General features: G+C 39.2%; 1 protein-coding gene across 1 annotated transcript in view; it reads left to right on the forward strand.

The window, feature by feature from the left end:
• The window catches only part of GRIN2D (glutamate ionotropic receptor NMDA type subunit 2D), a 1,022,144-nt gene that overhangs the window by 775,335 nt on the left and 223,150 nt on the right, over positions 1 to 23,659 (forward strand). The gene's annotated exons all lie outside the window — the stretch shown is intronic.

The following is a 23,659-nucleotide window of genomic DNA, read 5'->3' on the forward strand; positions in this document are numbered from 1 at the left end:
TCCCACACTGAATCCCACCTGCACTGTAACCGGCTTACACTGTGTACAACCCACATTGTATCCAACACTATATCTGACCTGCACTGCATCCAACCCACTATGTATCCCGCACTCCTATTCAACCTACATTGTATCCAACCTGCACTATAAACTGCACTGTATTCTACCTGCACTGTAATCAACTCACACTGTACCCTGCACTGTATCCGACCTGCACTGTATTCAACCCACATTGCATAACACACTGTATCCGGCCTGCACTGTTTCTGACTCGCAGGTATGGAGCACTCTTTTTAATGGTTGGGGAGATTTTGGGGAACTGCTCAACAAAACGGCTGTGTGATCAGGGCTTTACATGGGCCAGTCATTGGTGGCCCAGCGCCCCCAGGAGGAAAATACAGATTGGGCACTGAGAATAGGCATGTGCTGGGGGCATGTGTACTTGTGTAGGGGGCATTCATGTCTGCTGTTGCTATTTACACATGGTTTAGGGTTTTTTTGTTTGCTGCTTGTTAACTATGACTAATTGTTTTGAGCAAGGATATTCCAAGTACGATTTTTAGTAAATTTCTGTGTTGTATTGTTTTCTATTGAATGTACTTGTGAGTTAGTTTGGCCTATGTTGATGAACAATATTGTGTGAAGTGGTCAAAATTGATTGGAACTGAATGGAAAGTAATGTTATTGAGGCTAATAATACTGTAGGAACAAAAAAAGTCAAAATTATGTGATTTTAGCAGTTTTCATACATTTAAAAAAAAACAAAAAAAACACGCAGGGGCGGTTTTGGAAAAACCAAATCCAGATCCACAACACGAAGGAGATACAGATCCATATATGAGACAGCAGGTGCTGCACTCGGCTCCAAAAAAATAGACATACACATGGTAGTTTTTAACGTTTCAGTGTACTAGACACTATCATCAGGATACAGAGATATAAAACATGTCTTACCTCAAATACTAGCCATCACCAAAGTGCACACACCAGGACCACGCACCCACCCGGCTGCGACTGATGACATCATCACGCACTGACACAGCCGTGCACCGTGCTGACAACATGTGCCGTCACCATGGGAACTGAAAACAACTGCATATTAAATAAATATTAAGCATACAGAAAGAAAGAATATGAATATACAGAAAATACTTAACAAGACAACTATGACTCAAATACAGAAAAGCATATGCATTCATTTAGACCCTTAAGAGCTATAACATCTAATCGATGAATCCACCGGGTCTCGCAACGTAATAGCATTAAATAACGATTACCTCCCCTCATCGGTAGTGGGACGTGATCTATCATCCTGTACTTTAAGCAAGACAAATTGTGTTTAGCTTTCACAACATTTCGAGCTACCGGTTGGTCACTAGTACCATTTAGCAGAGCAGCAGTAATAGTAGAACGATGGGTTGCCATACGTTAAATTTACGTTGGGTCTTTTCCATAAAGGAAAGACCACAAGGACAGATGATCTGTGCTGTTACAGGTAAATTGAAAACGAATGAAGTACTTTTTGCATGAGTGAGGCTGTAAAAAAGTATCTCCCTGATAAGATAACGACAAGTTACTCATCCACAGAGAAAATTCTTAATGACCTGAAAATAGGAAAAAAAAAATAACCATATTCTTTTTACAGGTGATGTCAGATTTCACAAGGAAATCGTGTAGATTCCTGCCATGTGAATAGCACGGCATCAGTCTAGTGGAGGATAAGCCTAGAGTATCATCTGAAGCAACAATAGGCCAATGTTTTTAACCAAATTTTTAATGACTGGTGACATCACATTATACCCATTCACCCATAGTCTGAATCCTTACTACCTTTCTTATGAGGTAGTAAATCTCGATTAATCTTCATAAGTTTATTTTTGGTCTGAACCAACAACTCTCTAGAGTACCCACAGGTGACAAATTTCTTAATAAGTGAATCAATTTGGCCACTAGTCAAATCTATGTCTGATTTAATACTTTTAATCCTGATCATTTGGGAATAAAGTAATCCCTTCTTTAGATTATAAGGATGGCAACTCTGTGCCAATAACAGGGTATTACGGTTCATCTCCTTATAATGTACAGAGGCATTAAGGACCTCATTCAGAGGCGGTTGTTAGATGCAAGCGGTCGCACTGAATCAGGGCGGCCACTTGCATCCTGAACGGCTGCCTCCTTGCCGATCGTTAAGCTGTGGGTTACCACCCACAGCTTAACGAGCGACCAGGTTGATGGTCACGATGGTGATCACCATCGCGACCATTGGGGCTTACGACCAGACCCTAAAGTTAGGCCTGGGCACTCGTAAGCCCCAGGGAGCTTCCTGCTCTAATCGAGCAGGAAGCTCCACACTGACATCAGCAATGATGTCAGTGGGGCCGCCCACAAAATGGTAGGCATTCGTAAAGGAACACCTCCATTTTGCAAACCACCCCCCGGCCTGCCTACCAAACGGGGGGATCAACATCGACAGCCGCCCCTTTGGAAATGAGCTCCGGAGCGACAGAGTTTCTCTGTCGCTCCGGGGCTTGCACATGTGCCTTGCAGCTACTGCGCATGCGCAGGCCAAACCATCGAGTCGGTTACGAGCACATCGGCACTCGCGACCGACTCTGAATGAGGTCCTAAGACTCGTACCCTCCCATTTGATCAGGACATCAAAGAAATCAATATGGGTCTAGCTCAGCCTGACTGTCAATTTGACAGGGCAGTCATTTGCGGTATGGTCCTCCATTAAATTAATGAATACAGTGTTAGCATCATTCCAGATAATGAATATATCGTCTATATACCTACAGCCATGTCCAAAGGTTTTGAGAATGGCACAAGTATTGGTTTTCACAAAGTTTGCTGTTTCAGTGTTTTTAGACTTTTTTGTCAGATGTTACTAGGGAAACAGAAGTAAAATTACAAGCATTTTATAAGTGTCAAATGCTATTATTGACAATTACATTAAGTTTATGTAAAGAGTCAATATATGCAGAGTTGACCCTTCTTTTTCAAGACTTCTGCAATTCGCCCTGGCATGCTGTCATTCAAATTCTGGGCCACATACTGACTGATGGCTGCCCATTCTTGCCTAATCAATGATTGGAGTTTGCCAGAATTTGTGGGGTTTGGTTGTCCATCCGCCTCTTGAGGATTGACCACAAGTTCTCAATGGGATTAAGGTCTGGGGTGTTTCCTGGCCATGGACCCAACATTTTTATGTTTTGTTCCCCTGAGCCACTTAGTTATCACTTTTGCCTTATGGCAAGGTGCTCCATCATGCTGGAATATGCATTGATTGTCACCAAACTGTTCTTGGATGGTTGGGAGAAGTTGCTCCTGGAGGATGTTTTGGTACCATTCTTTATTCATGGCTGTGCTCTTAGGTAAAATTGTGAATGATCCCACTTCCTTGGCTGAGAAGCAACCCCACACATGAAAGGTCTCAGGATGCTTTACTGTTTGCATGACACAGGACTGATGGTAGTGCTCACCTTTCCTTCTCCGGACAAGCGTTTTTCCAGATACCTCAAACAATCTCAAAGGGGATTAATCAGAGAAAATAACTTTACCCCAGTCCTCAGCAGTCGAATCCCTGTACCTTTTGAAGAAAATCAGTCTGTCTATGATGTTTTTCCTGGAGAGAAGTGGCTTCTTTGCTGCCCTTCTTGACACCAGGCCATCCTCCAAAAGTATTTGTCCTGTGTCATGAGCTCATGGTGAACAAGCACACATGGTGAAATATGCATCCACGGCATCCACTCCCTGGTACAGCGGGGAGCAACATATGGCAGCTATTACTGGCAACTTGGTCTGACATCTTTCAGACACAGACATTTTATCCAGTGGGCAGCGACTTCTCCTGGTGGCATATCCAGTCTTTGCGCTGCCTAGGCAACAAGGACAGCCTAACACCGCATACGGGACAGTGTCCCCCCACTTACCTTTTCTTTCTATCAGCACTGCCCGGGATCCCTCTCTCATCTGGGATCCGCTCAGTGAAGACCCCAGACAGCAGAAGGTTATCAGGACACAGGTACTGTACTTTGCCTTATCCTTATTTCCCTATGGTATGGGATTGAACCCTAAAATTGATTAGGAAATTAGATTGGCACATTCTGAATGTTTTCTTTTGATTTAAAGCCCATACATTGTAGGTGGAATCAGAAACTATGCACGTTTTGGGTTTTCAGGATTTACCCTGTTTAAGCACATTTTGCGATGGAATTTGGAAAATATGTGTGTAGGCTTTAATAACATATGAATTTGGGCAAAGTGCAATTATTTATTTGATTATTTAGGATGAACTGTGTTAATATCTTGTGTACATTGATTACATGTTTTCATTAACTAGGGACATATATTATGAACTGTCAGGTTTTTGCATAGATTGCTGTCTAATGGGCTAAGTGCAATAATAAACCCTTAAGTTTATAATTATTGTCAGTATACAACAGGTGAATATACTAGGCTAACTCTGACTCAATAAACATACATGTGTGTACTTATATATTGATATATCCACTGAATAGCAATCATTGTAAAACATAGCTCCCTAAAATTTATTAGGATATTAGATTGGCACATTCTGAATATTTTCTTTTGATTTAAAGCCCATACATTTTAGGTGGAATCAGAAATTATGCACATGTTTCGTGTTTTCAGGATTTACCCTGTTTAAGCACATTTTGCTATGGAATTTGAAAAATATGTGTGTATGCTTTAATGACATATGAATTTGGGAGAAGTGCAATTATTTATTTGATTATTTTGACTATTGAGGATGAACTGTGTAAATACCTTGTGTACATTGATTGCATGTTCTTATTAAAGAGGGACATGTATCATGAATTGTCAGGTTTTTACATAGATTGCTGTTTAATGGGCTAAGTGCAATATTGAAACCTTTAAGTTTATAATTATTGAAAGTATACAACAGGTGGATATACTAGGTTAATTTTGACTCAATAAACATATGTGTGTATTTATAAATTGTTATATCCACTGAATACCAATAATTGTAGGACATAGCTGCCATAGCACTTATAGGGGGGGAATTGAATCCCCATTCTTCCTTTCTGTTATTTACCTATATTTGAGTGCTGATCAATATTTTTTCGCCTCACTGGGAGTAAAATGTATTTATTACTATATTTAAAAGGGAAAACTCATTTATATGTTTAAATTCAATTCTTAGTCTCAAATATATCCCACAATTTTTTTTTTATCAATATAACAATATTAAAGGTTAAGTTTTAATTTTATAAACTCTTATTATTTCACATTATATATCTAATAAAGAGTGCCCCAGAAAGGGAATTTCTTTTCTATCCTTCGTCTAGAGGTTTTTTGTATGAGTATGATCTATACTTTTCCCAGGGAGCACCAGCAACAAAGTGGATTATTCTATTATTGATCTATTGTGATAATTGTTGGTTCTTAAATTGTTTATCATATTCCGGTGCAGGATCTATTTGTTTGTTTTTAAAAATGCATAGTTTGTCTGACATGAAAAATTGTAGTTCAAATAAAAAAAAATAAAAAATGTAATTCCCTTTATAAAGTGTCAATTAGCTATCCCAGATTAGAAATGTCATGTAGCAAAATCACATGAAATTCAAAATCCCTGGCAAGGGATGGGCTGGTAATACCCCTTTCAGACATAGTATAAATACTGTATACAGGTCTTTGCCTGTGCACGTGTGTACTAATTCGGGACTATATATGTGTGAAAGGGCCAGAGCTGGGTCACAGAGTCATGGGTCTATGACCCTGATCTTTACCAGGGACGGGCTGAGAGAGATGGGAATTTGCCAGATTGCTAGACCCAGAAATTTCCAGGGCCACATGTGTGAAAGGGGCTTTATAGATGCAAGAGAGCAGTTGTATCTGGGCTAACCTTATCACTACAGATAAGCACTGGCCTTAAGAGAAGAATGGGGCTTCATCACTGAGAAACAATTAGAAAAGGTTTTTAACCTGAACTTGGGGTCAGCATGCAAATAAACCAATCTAATGCCAGGGGCGGGATGTATTAAAGTCTGAAAAATTAGTTTCGGTCACAATCTCATATGCACCAAGCTCCAGAAAGCGATAAATTCCGGAGCTTGGGCAGTAAGTAGCACCATCTGCAGAAGCCTGTAGGCTCAGATCCCTCCCAGCACCCCCTCGTAGTGTGCATGTCATACAACGCATGCGCAAAGGGACTTCTAGGTCATAAACCTGTTAGTCCCTCTATCACAAAGGACAACTCTTTTAGGGAGAGCTGTGCTTTGATAATTTAATCACATTTCTAGTTACACACCAGTATTATTAATGCCGGTACGTACCCGATAAGTGACGGTATGTACCACATCCACGATGCTACATTACACCTAGGAAGAGATAGTGGCCCATATGTAATATCCTGCGAGTTACAGAAACTGGCATGAGTCTTTCTATTTAAATTGGAATTATATTAAAAGACAAAACCAGGTTGGTTGTATCTTTTAATAAGTTTATGCTTTAACTCTACAGCCAAATTGTTGTAATAACGCCGGTTCCTGCAACTTGCAGGCTATTATATATGGGCCAGAGAAGCTGTCTCTATAAAATGTATTTGCACACCAGTAAATGCTGTCTTGCACTAAAGAATCTTAACAAGAAAGAAACTATATTGTTGATAGGTTTATATTTAGTGGTATAATAACCTATAGGTATAACCTGATTGGTTACAATAGGTGTCGGCAGAATGTGAAATGGATGTTAGACTAAGACCACACAGATATCTTTAACCAGGATGGTGAGTTTATTCTGTAACAGCGGTAAACATGGGGTTAACACCTGTGACAGCAGTAGTAGCACTAGGCACAGGGTTGACAGCAGTACCAGCAGTAATGGCGGTAGGTAAGGTAACAACAACAGATCTCTACAGAAGTACTGTACATCCGAGCAGTACTGCTGCACTCTACACAGTGGCGCGAACAGAGTTTGTGCATGATCACAAGCATGGCAGTGGCATCATCCTGCCGATGCATCACTGTATAGGAGAAAACAGAGCAGGAGCACACTCCTCTCAAACAATATTCCATCAGCACAAGCAGAGCCGACCCTAGCCATAGGTATAATTAGCAAATAACTAGGGATGACTGGATTGCCCAGGGGCATCCGATGGCTCTTCTGCTGCTTCCGAGCCTGCTGCTGCTCCCCCCCGCCACACCTATTGCTGCCCCCCTGGCACTGCCGCAATCGGAGCTGAGCTCCGATCAGCAGCTCAGCGCTTGGTCAGGTCAGAATGAGCTTCTGTACAGAAGATCATTCTGGCTACAGGAGACAGTGGCGGATCCAGGGGGTGGGGGGGTGATAAGGGCGATCGCCCCCCGTAACACTGATCCTACAGGCAGCAGAGGTTGGAGTCAGCTGTGGGTACCAGCCAGGACCTGGCCGTGCTGGCCATATACAGTTAGGGGTGGGCACTGGGCAGCTGAGGCACTCGACCGGCCAGAGAAGGAAGTGGGATTTGTAGTTTTTTTTTTTTACTGCTCAAACTGTTAGCAGTAAAAAGGAAACTACAAATCCCATGAGTCATTGCGTTGTTTTCAAAGATTGTCGGCGCTGGAGTAGCCCAGCATGTGAATTGTGAATAGGAGGAATAAAGTAAGTTAGGTGAGTGACATCCTGACTGAACTGGGACCGGGACTGGGACAGAGTGGAACACATGAAGACTACTCCGAAACGTTGGAATGTGATTCCTGTGACTTGTTGTCTTCTTTGATTTCAGTGCCGCCCCGCTGCATGAATATTTGGGCTGATTACGATCAGACCTTATTGGAGGGCACCTACATATGTACCTGATTTATTGGGAGTGCCATCCTGGTGTATATATATATATATATATAGTGTGTATGTATTTATATATATATATATATATATGTGTGTGTGTGTATATATATATATATATGTGTATATATATATATATATATATATATATATATATATGTGTGTATATATATATATATATATATATATATAATGTGTGTGTGTTTGTATTTATATATGTGTGTGTGTGTGTATATGTATATATATATATATATATATATACTGTATATATATATGTGTGTAGGGGGCACCAGTCAAAATTTTGCCTAGTGCACCAAATTGGTTAGGGCCGGCTCTGAGCACAAAGGGCAAAGCTTTGACTCGTACGTCTGCCATGTATATTTCATTAGCCTGAAATCTATCCATCTGTGACTTTCTTTTTAAATGTACTGCAATGTAATAGCTTCTTTATCCATTCTTTTAAATAATCTGGATCTGATCCAGATGAGAAAATAAGTGTAGTTTGGGCATACTGTAAAGGCAGCCTTCTAAATTATTGGTATGAACTACAATGAAAATGCTGATGAGTAGAGGATGTTGTGATGTATTGGCTTTAATTGTTTTTATTATTGTGCTGTGCTGCAGTGTTTAATACTGCACTATAGCTTTGTTTCTCCATTGTATAATGCTGCAGTAAAGTGTACATTGTACAGATTGAGTGCCTGTCTGAACTTCTTACTACTGGTATATTTTCTGTGCTTGATTGTGCACTGTGAAATCCCATTTGCAGGTTCTGCAGAGCTGTCAGATAAAGCAGAGTAGGCTGGTAGCACATTGATGATAACCTGAGAAAAATGTGGGCTGATCAAGCCTTCACCTTAAGTAAGTAATACAGGATTTTATGTTTTAGAGCATAAAGAGAAAGAACATGGAAATTGCTTTAAAGTAAAAATAATCATGTAAAAAACAAAAACAAATGGAACAAATGATTATGTATACTGGAAAGATCAGCCATAATAAATAAATCAACATTTTACTTGCCAAGTAGAGGAAGATACAATTTATTAAATAGAATAAGATACTAGTGACTGTTCTATTTTGCAGTCTGACGGTCTGTCTGAAGTTGGATGAATTAATATTATCTCTTTTTATTATTCCTCAAAAACGTAAACTTGGAGGGTGTGTTGCCTAGAGCAGGGACATTTTATCACAGGAGGGAGACCATGTGCAATTTGAGTGGTTCCCTTCCCCCCTGGAAAAAATGTCACTGTCACATGTGCAGAAGATTATGTCACTGTGCTGAGGTCTTCTGCACGTCTGCGATATCTTCAGTAATATGGCGCTGGCACAATTTCTCAGGTGATTTCATAAAAAATGGATCCAGCGCCATATTTCTAAAGCTTTCACTGGGGTAATGGCATGGGTGCCTGCATGGAAAGCAAATGCAATGGGTGCTGTGTGAGCCCCTTGACCCAATGCACTTCCCAAAACCATTATAGATATCTCATTAACGTAGAGGAGTAGAAACATGTCAAATGTGCAGTTATTAAGTTTGAACATTATTATTCTCAATAACTCAGGTAGCATCCACTCTATGGGGAGAATTAAATTCAAGGTGATGTCTGCCAAAGCCATTATAATAATTAGGAAAATGCAAGATTTTGAGCTACAATAATTCTCGGCGTTGTAAGCAGCTAAACATTGTGGAGGCACATTGCTAAAAATTGATTTCACCGCTATGAGCTCCATGTACAACAATAAAGCTGCTGTAGGGCTCATCTCTGAAATCGATTCCCACATGTGTCTAATTAACTACAGTACAGGTTGAGTCTGCCATATCCAAATATTCCGAAATATGGAAAATTCCGAAATATGTAATTTTTTTTAGCATAACTGAGATAGTGAAACCTTTGCTTTTTGTTGGTTCAGTGTACACAAACTTTGTTTAAGGCACAATATTATTAAAAATATTGTATAAAATGACATTCAGGCTTTGTGCATAAGGTGTACTGTATATGAAACATAAAGTACTTTCATGTATGTACACAAACTTTGTTTGAACCACAAAATTATTGATAATATTGTATAAAATAACCTGCAGGCTGTGTGTATAAGGTGTATATAAAACATAAATGCATTCTGGGTTTAGATTTGGGTCCCATTCCCAAGATATCTCATTATGGTATGCAAATATTCAGAAATACGGAATATTCCAATATCCAAAATACCACTGGTCCCAAGCACTTTGGATAAGGGATACTCAACCTGTATTTGAAGCTTATAAAGGTAAAGAAGACAGTACCAATTAATGTTGTGTGTGGCAAGCATTGCCATAAGTACTACAGTAGATTGATGGCTCTAAATCGATTATTAATCTAGGTAAAAAAAACAACTTGTAATTGTAATATAATATCCTTCATTGCTAAAAACCACTATAACTTCTACCACAAACCATAGCAGCTTTATAAGATGAACCATCCCAAAATCATAGTTACTGTTGAGTTCATAACCTTAGAATGAGATGTCCCAGCAACCAGAATAATCTATGTATTATTCAGTAGAAAAAGCTCAGCAGAATATTTTATTTTCATATTATGCGATACTTTCTCCATATACAAAAAAAAATATTTCAAGCTTTTCATATGAAGCACATTAATAATGTCATTTACAGAGTTGGTGTTAAATTTATATACTGTACATTAATATTTCATAATGCATGCATAAAATAGCCACATAGATAATTGCCTTTAAGGGTGTCCTAGGTCAAGCATTATATATCTCCCCATGACTGTATGTCTCCATAACAAATCCAGATTTATATTTTTTTCAACTTGTAACCTAGATTTGTACCCAAGAGGATGAATAGATTGAATCAATTTTCCCTGGCTAGCATCGTCTAACTATGTAGGTAGAAGTTAGATTTACAATGCAACCATTACAGTGATGCACTGGAGGTAATGGCATCCAATCATGTGTAGGATGTCTTTCATTACAACGAATGCATCAGTTAAATTACTAGTTTAATCTGTATCAGATTGCAGAAGCTAAAAATAGTCCATTCAGGAACAGAATGGGGATTCACTGAGAATCCATGCACCTTTTTTACATTTATTGTTCAACAATGAAAAACAAAGTGCTACGTTGGTTAAACAGTAATTTTTATGATTATTCCAATTTAATTTAACCTGCAATAAATGAGAGTTTGCATTTATTTAACTCCTTTAACTTGATTTGACCAAAAATAATAAAGATAAAGATTAAAAATGTGGCCAATATGCTTAGAACATGAAAATCCACCATAAAGAGCACATAATACAATGACATTTAGAAATTTTGACTAAGAGAATTTAGGGGCTCTATTCATGATGTTAATTATTGGGGTCCGAACAGTTCCCGATAATTAACATTCTAATTCGCTTTGAATGCTGGAGCAATTCATCATTGCTCCAGCATGGAGACAGCTGATCTGAAATTCGGCTGTCCCCATGAGCAGCTTCACCGCTCCTTTCGGAGCAGTGAATCTTCAGTGACACTAGTGCGCATGCGTGACCTACAGGATCCCTATCGCAACCCGGGACTCCTTCCCATAGAGAAGGATCAGGTTGCGAGCCCGGAGCAGGAGCACTTGCCATCTGAAGATATTGTATTTTCGGAGCTTATAGTTGTGCCCATTATACAATGCCCCCTGTAGTTTGTACCCATTATGCAAGGCCCCCTGTATTAGAGCCCATTATGCAGTGCTCCTTGTATTAAAGCCCCTTATGCAGTGTCCCCAGTAGTGCCCCCAGTAGTGCCCCTTATGCAGTGCTCCTTATGTTGTGCCCCCAGTAATGCCCCTAATGCAGTGCCCCATTAATGCCCCTAGTAGTGCCCCTTATGCTGTGCCCTGAGCATTGCCCATGGTACTGCCCCTTATACTGTGGCCCCCTTCCCCCTTGCAGTACTTACCTCTCTTCACACTCCAGACCACGCCATCAGCTCCCTGGGTAGACACTGCCACTGATTGGATCTGACTAGATACAGCAGCAGGCGCAGACTGCTCTCATAGCGGGTGATATCATGACATCACCCGTGTACCTGAGCACTGCATCACTGGGAACGCTGGCCTCTGAAGTGATCAGAGATGTCTTTAGTCTCTGATCACTTCAGAGACCAGCATTCTCAGTTGCACCAGCAACTTAGCCAGCTGTGCTACAGAGGGTGCAGGGGGATGCTTGCTGGGCTGGTGGGCCCCTTAAGCCACTGGGCCCCATAGCAAGCACACCCCCTGCACCCTCTATAGTTACGCCACTGCAGAGACCACTTCTGCATATAAAATCACTCCAATTTGAGCTGGCAGAGGAAAGCTATGAAAGTTCCTGGGAGGTGACTGGGAGGTGGCTTGAAGTGATCCCAAAAAAGCGCCATCTCATGGGGGTTTTACAGGAGTGTCAGTGACCACGGCTGCATTCGCAAACAGCACAGACGAATTGTTTAGAGAAAGTTCAGAAGGAGACACTGCGCCAGCCATAGGGTGTCATAAGTTTTGATGGTGACCGCAATTGTGCACCTAGGGGCGTTCTAAGTTGAGGTGGTCAGTGTGCAGCCCCTGTGCAGGCCATCTCCTCTCTGGCAGCGCAGTAGACTGTGGCAGAGTCTACTGCGCATGCCTAGGTCTCTGGGAACATGGTGCCCATGCCTTATTCCCGGGGACATCACTACTGCGCATGTGCAAAGCACCAGGAAAATGGTCACTGCAACATTTTTCTGGTGATGTAGGACCACCTTTTGTGCCATTGAGCAGCACGATTGTGTGATTCACAGCTAATCACGTAATCAAGCCTCCAGATTGCGTTCTTCAGGAAGCTACCAGACATTCTGTGAGTTTGTTTAAGTATGATTATGTGCAAAATTTGGGGCAAGTAATCAGTGCCAGACAAGTCCTAAGGATGGCTCTCCGATGGTTTTCCTGGATGGAGGGTGCCAAAATACAGGTGATACCAGTGCAGCAATGGTGCTTCTCTCTTGACCTTGTGTCCAGGGTGGCAGCACTGCTCACCCATTCCTAGTGATGGCCATGGTATTAATGACTGCGATGCAGTTGAGATTGAGATGAGTTAGGTAATTCATCCAAAGTTTAAATGATTACAATTGACAAAATTCTGATCTACTACATAGGTCCGTATTCAATTTGGAGTGAAGAGTCAGAGCCCGGACTTTTCGCCGTCATCAGAGGTTTTGCTTCCGAAAAAGTATCGCACGCATACCCGCTTATCTCAGTATTCAATTGCAAATGTGCTAAAACGGGACCCGGCAAAATTGAAATCGATGAAAAGTTCTGCCAGGTTTGGTGAAATCAGCCTGAGACCCCGGAAAATATGCTCTGACATGGGGGTTCACTATGGGTACCCCTGATTAGCCCGGCTGAAGGTATTTGGGGTCTTTGAATGGTCTCATTAGGTGCTATTTAGCGTCTTTGGTGATAGCGGTGAAGAAAAGTATTTAGCTATTTTTTTGGGGGGAAATAAGTAGTCCCATCAAATTTGGGGTACATAAAGATGGGTGAAAGCATATTTTCAAGTTGCTAAAGTAAAGCATTAAATAGCGCCAAAAACGCACCTTCAGCAAGCACCTGCAATCAAAAATACACCTTCCCCATTCTTCCAGACACCCCCAAAAGCTATTTCGCTACTTATTAATTTTGTACCCCCACTTAGATTTTTTTCAACCATTTTTTTTAAGTGCTTTTTTGGGGTGTCTTTAGTATTTTTTTGCATTTTTTGATGGAGGGTTTAGGGGGTTGCCACAATGTTGCACCCCAAAACCCTGATTTTGCACTTTTTTCCGCTGGGTATCCATTGCCGATACTTTTCTGCTGGTTAAAGGAAAAAATATGTCTCAGGGTCACTCAAGTGATTTTTTATTTCCGTACACCTTTGTCTGTTGAAGTATATTTTAAATATTACCCTGCTGATTATACTACTCAGTCCTATTGTATAACACATCTTGTTATAACTGTCCTTTATAGGAATAATAGAGTGTGCCATTTAAATTATACATTATGTTCCTATTATATTCTTCAGTAGGGTGTGGTATGATATGTAGGCAGTCATAATATCGACGTGAGGTATAGTTCTGCATTATTGAAGTATACTTTTACCCATGTAAGTCTCTCAAAAACTTTTATTCACTGAAATAATTATCGCAGAAAGTGGTAATCCTGATTATCGGACTACACTTAACTTTGATACAGTTTTAAAACTGTCTCATATAAAATATGCTTTTTACTGAAATAATTTCCTTAGTAGGTACAGCTGCAGATTATCAGAATGTTTTATTAATGTATGTTTTTCACAAACATATATACCACAGTATATGTGGTTTTAAACAGTACCACCAGAACATTTGTGTGGTTGCAGAAAATACCACCAGAACATTTGTAAGGTTATGGTTAGTGTGGTTAGAGAAAATACTACCTGATTATATGTGTGGTTATAGAAAATACCACAGGAACATTTGTGTGGTTATAGAAAATACCACCAGAACATGTGTGTGGTTATGGTTAGTGTGGTTACAGGAAATACCACCAGAACATTTGTGTGGTTATGGTTTATGTGATTACAGAAAATACCACCAGAAAATTTGTGTGGTTATGGTTAGTGTGGTTAGAGAAAATACTACCTGATTATATGTTTGGTTATAGAAAATACCACCAGAACATTTGTGTGATGATGGTCTGCGTGCTTATAGAAAATACCACCAGAACATTAGTGTGGCTATGGTTAGTGTGGTTACAGAAAATACCACCAGAACATTTGTGTGTTTATGGTATGTGTGGTAACCGAAAATTTTGCCAGAACATTTGTATGGTTATCGAAAATACCATCAGAACATGTGTGTGGTTATAGAAAATACCACCAGAACATTTGTGTAGTTATAGAAAATACCACCAGAACATTTGTGTGGTTACATAAAATACCGCCAGAAAATTGTGTGGTTAAAGAAAACACCACCAGAACATTTGTGCTGTTTTAGAAAATACCGCCAAAACATTTGTGTGATTATAGAAAATACCACCAGAACGTTTGCATGTTTATAGTTTGTGTGATTATAGAAAACACCATCAGGATATTCGTGTGGTTATAGAAAAATACCACCAGAGCATTTGTGTGGTTATAGAAAATACCACTAGAATGTTTGTGTGATTAAAAATAATACCGACAGAACGTTTGTGTGGTTATAGAAAATACCACCAGAATATTTGTGTGTTTATAATTTATTTATAGAAAAAGCCACCAGAAAGTTTGTGTGGTTATGTAAAATAGGATACATTCAATATCCTGGCACATGAGATTCCAGTGGACAGAATCCTGGCACCTGTCAGAATCCCGGCAGCTGAATCCCAACTGCCAGAATCCTGAAGGTAAGTAGCAGGGATAGAGGGAGGGTTAGGGTTAGGCACCAGGGAGAGGGTTAGGTTTTGGGTGCGGGGAAAGGGAGATTAGGTTTGGTACTAAGTGGAGGTTAGGTTTAGGCACTGGGAAGGAAGGGTTAGGGTAGGGAGTGGGGGATGGTTAGCATACCGACAGGTGTTGGGATGCCGGCATTGGGATTTTGGGATTTTGACCACTGGGATCCCGAACGCTGGCATCCCGTACCCATCCCATAGAAAATACCACCAGAGTATTTGTGTGGTTATAGAAAATACCACCAGAATGTTTGCGTGACTACCGTATATGTAGAAAATACTTTTAGAATGTTTTCACTCTATTTAGCAAGTATTAAAATAGCATTTTGTCATTGTAAGCCTGCAACATGACTTCTATTATTGTGACAATGATATACTTGAAACAAAGCAATAGAACTACAACCCTCTCAAATGAAACACTCATAAATACATATCTTGAAATTGTAAATGCACTCATGGTGATCAAGACAGAGATGAGGATTGACAGATATGTACCGATGGCAGCCAAGAGCAACACAATGCTGGTAATTTGTGTCTCAGCTCACCCAGACATTCACAAGTCTTTATTGAAAAATGTATTGCAGTAAGTGTGGTTCAATTGATCATAATTTTGTATATATAGAAGTTACAAATTGGTCTCAAATGGAATTTTGAAAGATTTACTCAACTCTCCTATACATTAAGTAACATTTTCTTGTTGTGTGAAACAAATAGCTGCTCCCATTTATTGCTTGGATATAAATGTCCAGTAAATTGGGCAAGGGTTAAAGGTACTCTTGAGGAGAATAAATAAAGTGATGCCTTTCTTGTCCAATAATAGCTAAATGTACCTAAAAGATAAAAATGTAAAATATATGAAACATTCACTATATGAATAAAAAATAATAATACAAAAATAAATATATATATATATATATATATATATATATATGGAAAACAAAAGGTGAGAACAAGCGCCTATATAGTGTAGTATTACATAAAATAAACAGCACACTCTATTTATGATTGGCATGCGTACCGTAATGACCCAGAGCAACAGGCAATAATTATGAGTCCTTATTCGGGCTTCACCAAAGTAGTCCTCTTATATTCCCCAAACGTAGCTTGTTACATCCTCCAAATATGGGATTTAAGGGGAAAGAGGACACTATATGATTTCTCTGCAATGGGGAACCTCTGAAGACATTGATCCTCCCTGGACAGGCAGTGACTGGAGTCAGTGATCACTATTCATGTAGAACATCACACGATTCATGTAGAACATCACACGTCTCACTGCCGGGCACCGTCACCGCCTCTCCCGGCTCCCGCTGCCGCCACCTCCACGTTGTGTCCGAAATCTCACCAGGACCATCAGAGGGGGGAGGAGACTTGGCGGGGACAACAGGGAAGGGGGAGGAGACTTGGCGGGGACAACATATATATATATATATATATATATATATGTACGCACAGAAAAATGTCAATTCTGTAATGGAATGGAATAGAACCATCTAGATAACCTTTTTCAAAATTGCAAGTTACATATAAATACTTTTGTCTAAAATTGAGAATGTCTAACATCAATAGAATACTAAACTATGTATTATACTTGGTTTATCAGCTATGTAGGGGCAGGCAGCCATTAAGAATGCTCTTTAGGAGCCACGGCCCTATTGCCGGATAAGTTTGAATTGTGGTAATGGATTCCCACTTCAAACTACCCAAACTACCTAGCAACTTTGGAAAGAGTAGGAACTTATGGGGGCATGTCCTGTGCCACCCACCCTTGTCACATACTGACCTTTTAACCATTATTTAATATATTTGTAACAACAACAGTACATTATAACTTCTATTATTTCAAACCCCAATTGACATTTTGAGTTTTTATTTATACTTGTTTATGTGCTCATATTAATGTTCTTCCCACACAGACTTTGCCTAGTCTCAGCCAAAGCATGGAATGCAGTGAGTATGTAGAATGTAGATTTCCAGCTATTAACATGTCCAGAATTGTGTATCTTTGCTGCTATAAAGGCTTTGAGGCTTATGTAATCGCATGCGAATTCCAGTTGCTGCGGGAACGTCTTCGAGTCTTCCCATATTTTTAAAGCGGCACTCTTTTTAAAGGCACAACCAGCTTGGCTTAGCCTTTAAAATGAGTTCCGCTTTAAAAATACATGAAGACTCGTAGTAGTTCCCGCAGCAGCTGGAAGTTGCAAGCTATTACATAAGCCCCCTTGTCTATTCCCAATACATTAGGAATACCTCTAAATATGCACATCCCAGTCATCCTTCCAGCTCATTATTGCACTTATCTCACATTCCACATGAAACACTGCAATCTGTTGATGTTCTTCCGGGGACACCAATCAGGTTGTGCAAAAATGTATTCCTTCTGCAACTATTGCTACCTTGTTGCATTCATCTGTGCTCATATAGTATCTGTGAAAACAAGGGAACAGTGTAAAAATGGGCACAATGTCATAAAGCAAGAAATAACACATTTAATGAATGATCGCCAATGACTTATACTGGGCACGGAAAGGTATTTCTTTTCAGAGTGTAAGACTCCAGTAGAAAATTAATGAGTTAGGTAGAAAATAAAATTAAATGCAGCTCTGCAATAAATGAGTGTTCCAGGCAAAGGAATACAGACTGATTAGCAAGGAAAGTACTTTGGCATCTTAGATGTAGAATGCACTCCTGTTCCCCAGGTCATTCATTAATTACCATTTGGAGAAACATGCTGTGCCCTGACACGGGTGAATGACATTAGATGGCTGTGTAATGGTGCAGCAGAAGCAGCCTGATTCACATACTGACTTATGAGAACCTAGTGGGATGACACATTTGGGAATGAGGGATTTCTACTATTTCCTATCTTATCAGTATAAAATGTAATTTTCCATTGCAGTGAGCTGCTGCACAGACAATGCATGCATCCATTTAATGCTACCGGTATTTTCTCTGTTTGGGATAAAAAAAATTTATTTTGCACAACTGAAATCTATCTATCTATCTATCTATCTATCTATCTATCTATCTATCTATCTATCTATCTATCTATCTATCTGTCTGTCTGTCTGTCTGTCTGTCTGTCTGTCTGTCTGTCTGATGTCAATGTTGATGTTGCTTTCTGAAATTGATAGGGATGGGGGGGGGATATGGATTACCCAGACCCAGGCTTGTCTTGGGGAGGAAAGCCCCCTGCCTCAGCGCACGTAATCATTCAAGAAGTAACGGTGGACATTGGCCCTCATTCAGACCCGCTCGCAAGCGCTATGAGCTCACAAGCGGGTCAATGGTGAGGGCCTGCACACACGCAGTGCTCGCAGTTCACGTGCGCAAGCCCCGGAGCGAGTGACAAATTCACTCGCTCCCGGGCTCGCTACAAACGGGCCGGCTGTCGATGTTGATCGACAACTCACCACGTTTTGTAGGCGGGGTGGGGAGTGGCCGGACAAACAGAGGCATTCCTGATGGAACGCCTGATGTTTGTAGGCGGCCCTACTGACATCAGCAGTGATATCAGTAGGGAGCTTCTTGCTCTGTTAGAGCAAGAAGCTACCTGGGCTTGCGGTAGACAAGACCCTACCGTAAGGGTCTAGTCGCAAGCCCCGATGGTCGCGATGGTCACGACCATCGCGACCATCACCTGGTCACTCGCTAAAGCTGTGGGTGGTAACCCACAGCTTAGTGAGCGGCCAGGAGGCCGGCTTTCAAAACAAAAGCGGCCGCCCTCATCCAGAGCGAGCGCTCGCTTTTTGCGAGCAGCTCTGAATGAGGGCTTTTATCCATTCCATATGTGCTACCACTGCCAGGCATGTAGTTACAATACAAAGCAGGAATTAAATAGAAAGAAACACAGGTGATCTTATATGATCTCCCCAGGTAGATCCCAAACCTTTTCATAATGTAACACACCTGTTAGTACATTTGTCACAGTATTATTTCTTTAATGGCACCCAAAGATACAATATTGCAATAAATAAACGACTTTCTTTGTTACATCATTTCCATTATAATTTCATACAGATGTGTCCTCGTACATTATTGTTGCAGTCACACCAAACAGCCCATCTCAACACGCCAGATCTGGTATGACTCTGCGTCAAGCATCTTATTTGTGTCTCTTTTTCCTGAAAATGCATCTTAGTTGCAATGCAATGTGAATAGGACAGCCCAGAAGACTGCTCTGATTAATTTGATATGCGACACTTGTATATCTGTGCGAGACTGAGCCTGAATTTGTATACAAAGAGCTACAGTACGATGCAGCAGCTGTTGCTTTTTTCCATGCCAAGTTCCGTTATGCTTTGCATGCAGACTCAGTCGCACACAGACATACAAGTGTCACATATCAAATTAATCAGTGCAGTCTCCTGGTCCGTCCTAGCCAGATCGCATTTTACTAAGATGCATTTTCAGGCAAAGAAGATGCTCAATGTTAGCAGAGGACCTGGCAGCTCTCTCACGCCAAGCATCTTGTGCCGCATGGTGTATTGAGGCTAGATGTATGAGGACACATCTGCATTTCTAAAATTAATATTAAGATATGTGATTATAACCTATATAATAATTCTCTAAGGTCTGTCCCGTCTCCAACATGCATGCTCAGTGGGAAAGGCTTCCACTAGTAAGGCAGATGGGTCAGACCAAGCCAAAGCAGAGGAGATTCCATTCACCAACAACAACTGGGTAAGTATGGGGGTCTGACAAGGTTGAAGGCCAGAAAGGGATGGAGCGTATTGTGCGGGAGTGAGGATAGAGCAGCAGTGAGGAAGCGGGACAAATCAGGGGGGCAGGACATGGTGGAGCAGGGGAGAGACTGAGGTGCCTACCCAACAAAGTTCAATCCAGTTTTAGAAGATTTCGAAATCTGAGGGACCTCTTGGTACACGTTATAAATGTTAAATAATCCCTACATAACAAAAAAGGATCTTACCAATGCAAACACTGTAAGGCATGTCAGTATATGACATCCAGAAAATGGACTATATCTGATTATATAGACTGTATGACAGCTGGGGTCATATACTTTGGAATGTCCATGTGGCATGAGTTATGTAGGAAAAACTATTAGACAACTAAAAGTCAGATTTTTGGAACAATTAGGAATGCCAAACAGGACATGGCAAAGTTCAAAACCTTAACCCTTGTAGCGAAACACTTTCTTAAATACCATGGAGGTAATCCAAGGGGATTAAAAGTATACGGTATGAAGAGAATTAATCTGGGTATCAGAGGAGGAGATCTAGACCGTGAGCTCCTTATATGGGAAGCAAAATTGGTCTTCATCATGGATTCTATTTCCCTGAGAGGAATGAATGAGGGGAATAGCTATTCAGCCTTCCTATAAAATTTTCAAACTATCCAAGATTTAAAAGAAATTATAAAATACCTTTTTAAATGATTAGGGCGCAATCAGTGAACTAAGGGACAAAAATATAATAAACCATGGTTAAGAATATAATATGATGATAAAGTCATTGTTTTTCTTGAGTAGTATTATATTTATTGGGTGAATATGACCCTGTATGTATATACGTCATCCCTTTGGTATAGTGTCGAATGAATGATTACAAGTAATAACAGTGTAATCTATAATTTTTGTGCATATTAAACTAGAGAGAATGCATAACTTTTATGGAATTTTTATACTAATTAATAATTACATACCTAGGTGACTAAGTATCTTTATAATCAATCGTGTTAGGTATATACAGTATCTCTATACAGATGCACTTCCTTCTTTCTTTTTTTCATTAATATTAACGTTTTCACATGAATTGTTTGTATTGGAGTGATTCACTGTTTTCTTTTTTCTTCTATATTTATCATTTTTATATTCATCATATTTTATTATTCATGACTTTTTTTTAGTCTTGAGTCTTCTTTGGATGTACACCAATAATACGATATGTATCAGATTACTATATGTTCATTAAGATACACGTTATTACATTCACTAATAATATTTTTCATATTTGATTATACACTAGGAAATCATGAATAATGGATCTCAATTATCACATGAAAATTACACAATTTCGCTATTGTGTATTAACTCATCTTTGGATCATTATTTCACTACAATGAATTTTTAACACCATTAAACTATTTCACTATTTATATACAGAGGTTTTCCTATTAGGTTATATATCTATTTAAAATATAATAAATAAATCACCTTTTTTACAAATATATATGGATGATGCACATATTTAATTACGAGTGTATTAGAATTTATTGTTTGTTTTATTTATATGTGTATATTAATTATTAAGCACTAACATCTATTTTGGATCATTTGCATATATTATTATTCTGGTTAATTAATTAATCTATCAAGGGGTTAACATATCTGTATATAAGGTTATTTATTTAATTTAATTTAGTGGGTAGGGAATCTATCATCATATATAATAAATTGTATGTTCTCTGTTTTAGGGAAGTATATCAATTATTACATTTAAATATAAGACCACTGCTATACATTTTTTGAGAGCTCAATATATCACCAAAAGAACAGCGGATATCCATTAATCAGAAACCATGTGTATTAGGATTGTTCTTATTGGCTTAATTTGAATCTATTTGACCTATTATATCCCTGAGGATGGAAACAAAATCTGATGTGTAGGAATAGAAAGAGAATGGTCAGGATTAACATATGACCAGCAGTTCGAATGTGGATTGGTTACATGAATGAAAATTAGGCTACCAAACAGGGCAATCTGGTTAGCCTTGAAAAAGCTAATATCAGCTAAACACACGTCACCAGTAGTTGCCACTGTGTGTTCTTATGTTTATCAATGTAATAGGCTGTTAGCATATACCAACTGCTGCTTGCTTCAAAATACGGGACCAATAATAGATATGTTATAAATGTACAAGTACGGAGGTCCTTAGTAAACACAAAGAACATGTACTTGCTCAGTATGCTCACAGCGCTGCACAGCGAGACAAGGACAATACTATACTGATACAGATCCTTTTGAGTTTTATTGTGATAAACCTATGGCCAATGATTAGAGATCAATCATGTGAGAGAGGACATTTAGCATTAATGTACTAAAAGCATCGCAATACACAAATGTTTATATGTGCGGCTGAAATGTACTAATTGGAGAACATAATTTCCATGCAGTTATCCTTTAATATTCTCACGTGGCAAATCCATGATATATAACTATATAGCGGTCTTGTGAGAAAAGACAGACTGTCTTAATAGATCATACCTACTTCATGGTGAGAGGATACAGCCACATTTTTCTTACAAGCACTACATAAAAGAAATCCATGTAATATTATTTTGTAATTAATCTTTCTGTAGTGAACATGTAATTGGTGAACAGAGATCTATCCAGTGAAAAAGGACAGCTGGCACAGATAGACCAATAGTATCACTACCAGTAGGATATTTGTATGTGCGGTGTACAACAGAGCCATATTATATTAAAAGGAGAATAGGACTGCTAATCAAAAAATCCAACACTCCTATATGGTCAATACACGAATGCATACAGTTGTCTTGTGAGAGAAGACACTCTGTTTTAATACATTATTATTTAGCTAATTTAAAGCGGACCCACTTAACGTAGATAGAGCATGATCCGATTAGGACAAAAGGATAGCGCTGTAGAACAATAAATATCTCTGTGCCCTATAATTTATAAATTATAATATTGCTGCATTATGAGAGACGACAGCATATTTTCAGACCAAGTGGATTGAACCTGCAGAGAGCATATAGGGGGAGCTTTAATAAAGCTTGGAGAGAGATAAAATTGGAGGTAAATAGCACCAACCAGTCAGCTCCTAACTGTCATTTTGCAAACACAGCCTTTAAAGTGACAGTTAGGAGCTTATTGGTTTATGCTATTTATCTCAAAGTTTATCTCTATCCAAGCTTTATTAAAGCTCCCCCATAGTGACAGACAAAAGATTATATTTATTGTATGAGTCTGTCATACTCAGAGCAAGTATACACAGCCTGTTCATAGAATCCACTCAGCAACAAGTATTACCAAGATGTTGATACAATTGGGATACTGTGGAAGAACTTATTGTTTCAGCTTATTGAGAAATATACAGAATTTAACCCACATTTCCTTTAAATCCATCGTAAACATTAAAATTATAACTATACTATACTTATATAAAACACACAGCGGGACAACTTGTTTTAATAACACTCTTTGTTTGTCAAGTCAATACAATATATGTTTGTCTCAAATCTAGAAACAAGCTGTTTCTTTTAAATATTTTGCTGCTTATTTTTGTGTCATATATGCTTATTTAATACGAATTAATTAATAAAATTTAAGTTTTAAATTAATTTAGTGCGCCTTGAAAGACAACCTCTTTCTGTTCTATTGTATTCCGACAGACTGAGGTGACCTTTACTAATAAAATAATAATAGAATAAAAATAGTAATT

Source organism: Taudactylus pleione, unplaced genomic scaffold, assembly GCF_031769625.1.
Source record: "Taudactylus pleione unplaced genomic scaffold, aTauple2 ptg000041l, whole genome shotgun sequence".
NCBI classification, from domain to species: Eukaryota; Metazoa; Chordata; class Amphibia; order Anura; family Myobatrachidae; genus Taudactylus; species Taudactylus pleione.